The following is a 6000-nucleotide window of genomic DNA, read 5'->3' as shown; positions in this document are numbered from 1 at the left end:
GACAAAGCGTTTGGCCGCCATTGTGGACCTTCTTGCGTTTCTCGGCGGGAAGTCCTGGGGTGCAACAGTACCGTCAATGTTGCAACTATATAAAGCACTGTTTTTGGGCTTGCTACGGTACAGCTTACCTGTACTAGGAAATACTTGCACTACGAATATTCGCAAACTCCAGAGCGTGCAAGCCCAAGCACTCAGGACTTGTCTCGGTCTTCCCAAAACAACGTCATCGATTGCGACAGTGGCCATAGCCAGAGACGCGCCTTTGACAGTCCACATTGATACAGATGTCCTGAGAGCGCACATCCGACACCTGACTCGGATTCCCTCACACCATCTTGCTTGCTTGCCAGCAAAAAGGCCACTTTCAACTTTTGCTAAAACTATTGTAAGACATCAGCCCTACTTGCCATCAGAATTTACGCCCGCTACACGATTGTCAGATCCATTGTGGTGTCTGCACCGGCCGCAAGTGCAACTGACAATTCCAGGAATCAGAAAGAAAGCTGGAGCGCTATTGCAAGCTTTGAAACAAGCAACTTTGGAGCACATTCACAACGTGCACAGATTCCGGCAACATGTATACACAGATGGTTCAGTAAAACTCAACAGCCCTGCTGCTGCAGTCATCATCCCGGCACAATCTGAGGAAATCAAATTAAGAACTTCATGTGTGACCACATCGACGGGTGCAGAACTCGCGGCGCTCCGTGCTGCACTTGATTTCATTAAGCAGAAGCCACCGCAACAATGGACAGTCTTTAGTGACTCTAAGGAAGCCCTTCAGTGCATACGAAGCCCAATGCGCCACGGACCCAATGAACAACTGGCCTCAGAAATTCGGCACATATATCATCAAAGCCATGAAAAGGGACACAACATATTCTTTCAGTGGCTTCCAGGACATTGTAACATCAGCGGGAATGACCACGCCGACGAAGCCGCCCGATCTGCACATGAAAGTGATCAACGGGTCTTCATTCCGCTTTCGCGAACAGACGCTGCGGCTGAGCTGCGATTGATGTCCCGTGAGTGTACCTTGCCCCTGTGGGACTCGAATGTTTTCACCATGTGTCGGTTGTGTTCGTTGTCTCCGGACATACGGATGCACCTCCCGCCTGGATTACCACGACGTGAACAGACCATGCTCTACCGTCTGTGGCTAGGCGTTGCCTTTACAAAGTCATATCCTTTCCTCATAGGAATGGCCAACATCCCATGTGCGACACATCTAACATCGACGAGACACTAGCACACATTATCAGTGTCTGCCCGCGGTACAGTGCTGAGAGACAAATGATGTGCAGAGTACTGGGCCAGTTGGACAATCGTCCACTTTCAGAACTGAAAGCTTTAGGCCAATGCTCCGAAAGAACATCCGCGTTGAAGGCCTTACTCGCGCTATTAAGGTTCTTGCGGTCCACGGGGCTTCACGACAGACTCTAAGAATGCCGCCCCCTACCGCTGTGTAGTGTACGCGATTTGTTCGCGCTTGTCTTCCTTTCTTTCTATCTCCCCCTTCCACTCTGTTTCTCTTTTTATCCCCCTTAACCCTTCCCCCTGCGCAGGGTAGCCAACCGGAAGTACCTCTCGTTAACCTCCCTGCCTTTCTCTGCATTATTTTCTCTCTCTCTCTTATCTAACGTTGGTTTTCAGCGCACATGAGACATACTCTTCTGGCTTGACCTTTAATAATACTCTGTTTCCAGCTTGGTTCAAAAGGTGTACCCATACTTGTCCCGTGTGTTCGTAGGTAGTGATTGTCTTCAAATTCAAAGTATTAATTCAAAAAGAAATAAACTGACTTCAATAGAATGTTGTACATCGTGTATGGATATGGTTACATTTGTCGAAGATAAGCCATCAGAGATTTTCATGCTGGCCTTTAAGGCCGTGACGTCAAGTGTAAGGAGAATGCTGCTTAGCGGTAATGTGGCTTTAGTAATAATGTTTTCTACCGCTCTCAATTGAAGGGAATACCTTGAGCAAAGTATGGAAGTGTTTTGGGGAAATCTCCAAGGAAGGTCTTTTAGTAATGGGGATGGGTTCTCGGTCGGGATGTTAGTATTTTATACTACTGGGCGCCCTTGGATATTGGTGGTGTATACTGCAGAAGGTGGTAATTTATGAATTTTCGGAGGCGGGTAAATGTATCCAGCGGTTTCGTTTCTTGATTGGAGAAACTTGAATTCTGACAGTGTTATCGATTCATCGGCTAAAAGGTATTCTAGTCTGTTGGCAATTTACAGGGTGTATACTTGCTGTTGGATAATTGTCTAGCTTACAATAGCTTTAGGGTAGTTCAGTTGTCTGTAAGCCTTGTGCTTGTACTTATCTGATGGCCAAATAAACATACTTCTAACCTTATCTGCTTCCTTAATGGCACTGTCCTTGTGTGACGTAAGGTACGCCGGCGAGCCTTTCTGGGGAACTTTAGTGCGGTTTATACATCTTTTATCTCACGGTGTGTTTGCCCCCATCTGTCAACCCCCTCTTCACTACGACAACTACAAATGATTCGCGTTCAGTTTGACTCAGGAAGACCCTCGCCCACTCGGGCTTACCGGACTCACCGGGCTCGCACCCACTCACGAAAAAGCTGCATGCCGAATGATAAATACAGCGAATGACAAAGACGTTACCCACTGCAACACCAATGGCTGCCCTGTGCCTGGGAACAGCGTATAGGTATTTTAAACACTATAAAATGAGGCCCGAAATAAGATAAAAGGACACGGGGAAAAAGAAAAAAAAATTTTGCACATACCTCCGTGCAACATACAATGTTCCAAGTGTTACAATACCGCAATGCCATAACATACGCATGCATGTGTACGGCCATACATCTTTTGTTTGCTGAAAAGGGGTGTTAATGTAACATGTTAGAAAATTATCCTGTGAATGAAATTCTTCACTGGCACTGTAGCTTACCCGCCGTGGTGGTGTAGCTGGATATGGCGTTGCGCTGCTAAGCCCGAAGGTGCGGGATGGAATCTCGGCCGCGGCGGCGGCATTTCGACGAGGGCGATGTGCAAAAACATTGCGTGCACGTTAAAGAACCCCAGGTGAAGTGTGCTTCATATTCATATCGCGGGTTTAGAACGTAAACCAACCCCCCCCCCCCCCCCAAAAAAAAAAAATAATAAGTTTTACAGTGCGTCGTGGTTTTACTTACTTTAGCCGATTTAGTTCAATGTAGTTACGCTGTAGAAATACCAGCTCCCGCAAACGTGTTTTTCTTTTCTAACAATAGATCCTTGCACAACTTCTTGGTGGATTTGAACGTGTTTACCTTGCAGTTTTACAACTTGTTAAAAGAACTTTCAACTGCCCCAAAGTCATTATGTCCACAAGGAGAGGAGTAAAGCGTTTAAGGTGTTGTGTGCTGTGGTAAATTTAGCCCAGTACCCTGGATTGTGTTCTCCCAGAGAGGGACGATCACTTAGTCCGTCTGGTGCATTCTGGAGTTCTTCTCCGCGCACACTGTAGCGCGATAAGTCACAGATGAAATGGTAGATTTGAAGAAGCAGAACGTGCCAAGCACCGCGGGAATTTTGTCTTTGTGCTCCGCATGGACATTTCATGTATCACGGTGAATATGAAATTGCTTTGGCGTTACCTTTCGATTCCAAAGCTGCGGGAGAGCTCTACAACTCCTTCGTTGTGCTATTCAGGGAAGCGAGAACAAACAAACGCAGTGTCAGGAATCTGAGATATTTGCTTTGCCCTCCGATTGTATCACCCGTTCCAGAACGTTAATCAGGAAGACAAGTGGCAGGTCCCGTTATCAATGACGTGAGCATGCCATTTATCTGACAACGTGAGATTCACGTTCGCGTCACGTTTACCGAGCATCAGCACGAGCCCTGAGATACCAATCCTCCAGACGGCGTCATGCCTCCCCAAGGGCACTGTGCAGCAGTGGGCGGCGTTGTTCTATCTCGTTTTGCACGGCTTCACAAGTGCGAGACTGAGCATCAAGGCTTGAATAGATAGGGAAGAGGCAACGCGAGTGCTTGTGTTGTCTCCCTTCCTAGACGCCCTTGGCTTGCTGCGCTGTCTTGCAATTCAACAGTATTTCGACCTGCTAAAGAGAAACGCGTCGGCCGCCGCTACGATAGTGTGTAAACCACGCTGCCTGTGCCACGCTTCGTATCTATTTCGCCAGCGCATGCAAATTAACCAATACGTGGCACGAAATAAGTCCAGGCAATTTGTCCACACTACGTACACATGGAGTTGTCTTTTCTGGTTGCGCGCATGTCCGTTTCTTCGCCAGAATTTTTTTTATGTCTTTATGTTGTTTTCTCTATGTGCGCGTTGTCCGAGGCTGACGGAACAGAATAACCTAAAATTTGGCGGAATTCTCGCAGCGAAGCTGTATATGACTCGGTTCCTGGATTCCTTCCTCTCCGTCACTGCATCACTGCACAAACTGAAGCGAAAGGGCCTACGTCCGTTGAACTTACGCATGCAAAACACGTCCCGGTATTCGTACTAATAAAAAAAGCCAGAAACCAGGGTAAAAACCACAAGATAATGATAAGGTGCATTCAAGCAATGCGAAACACGTAGCGTTTGCTGCATGCGCTGGCCGGTAAAGATTACGCTTGCATAAGCTGCAGTTGCCCGGAAGCCGCACTTTCATGTCTAAAAGAAGAAGCCTAACAAGTGATTTCATTTGTGTTGTGATAGCGATAGGAGAAGGCCACGCATACTTGGACTACTCAAGATCAACGTGGGCACGATGAGCGACGACAGTACCATGGATTTAGTCATCTTGATATCAACCATTTCATGTAGTGCATTGCTCAATCGTTCGATGTTAGGTCGCATTGGTCTATCGCACCAGATGATATCACAGCGTAGATTGGAACCTAATCTTTCTGTTAGCGAAACCTGATTTTTTTTTAAATATTTTATTACGCTAAGCAGAATACATGTTTCAAATACTTGAAATCTGCTCATTTTACGATATGTGAATGACAAAAATACTACGCCTATCTGCCTGCCTTGCCTTGCTGTTTCTTGCCTGTCTGGCCTGTGAAACCATGGTTGCCAAATATGCGCTGGTCATCTTAACCAAAAGCAGCGGAACTTAAGTTTCATTGCAGAACTTACACCTCAATATTTTATTTTTCGTACTTGACTTTTACTAGGAATTTGCGTTGTGGGTACATATTTATTGCATGTTCTTCACTACCTTATCGGGTTAAGCCTGCCATGGTATTGATGCCGTAGGCGCCCCTTGCAATCAACTTTATTTATTTATTTATTTATTTATTTATTTATTTATTTATTTAGAGTGCCTCACAGTGCATTGTGTGAGGGTGAGGTTACACTCCTGAAAAGAGTTTACCTGCACTAGGTACTGACATGGAGCTACATGTCCATCATTTGTATTATTGCAATAGCAATTATACGAACACTCCAGGCGCATTTCTGCCGTAGGCGTGGGCGTCGCCGTGATGTTACGTTTAAAGTCCGAAAGTGGTAACACCGTTGCCGCGCGCTGTACGCTGTATGTGCAAGTGAAAGCGTGCGAGGGTAAGCCGACGATCGCGGCTCAATCTGACGTGCGCAAGGAAAGAAAGCGGGGATGAAGCGCGCCGTCTTCCGCCGCGCGCTCGAAACTGGGGGGAGGGCGGCCAGGGGGGTGTTCTACTGCGGCAACAACTGCGTTGGTGCGGACGCGCGCGGACGCGCGGGCTTTATGTTGAAAGCGATCTGCTACTTGGGGGCAGAGTCTAGGTAGGCCGACGGCTCGTAGCATTGCGCGTGCTGCGTTCTCGCCGCTACGCTTGCGTTGAAGCGATGGAAAGCGCGAAGGTCACTTCGGTCGCTGCTGCTGCCGCGCTTCCTCACTCTAGCGCTGTCACAGCGAGTGTCCGCGGTCATCGAGTGGGGCGCGTGCATGTTTGCCTGGCCGCGCTGATACCGTGCTTGTTAATTTAGTTAGTAAGTCATTGTTGCCAAGCCTGTACGGCCGATAAGACTACTATC

This window comes from Dermacentor andersoni, chromosome 7 (genome assembly GCF_023375885.2).
Source record: "Dermacentor andersoni chromosome 7, qqDerAnde1_hic_scaffold, whole genome shotgun sequence".
Taxonomy (NCBI): Eukaryota; Metazoa; Arthropoda; class Arachnida; order Ixodida; family Ixodidae; genus Dermacentor; species Dermacentor andersoni.
Note: the sequence above shows the minus strand (reverse complement) of the source record.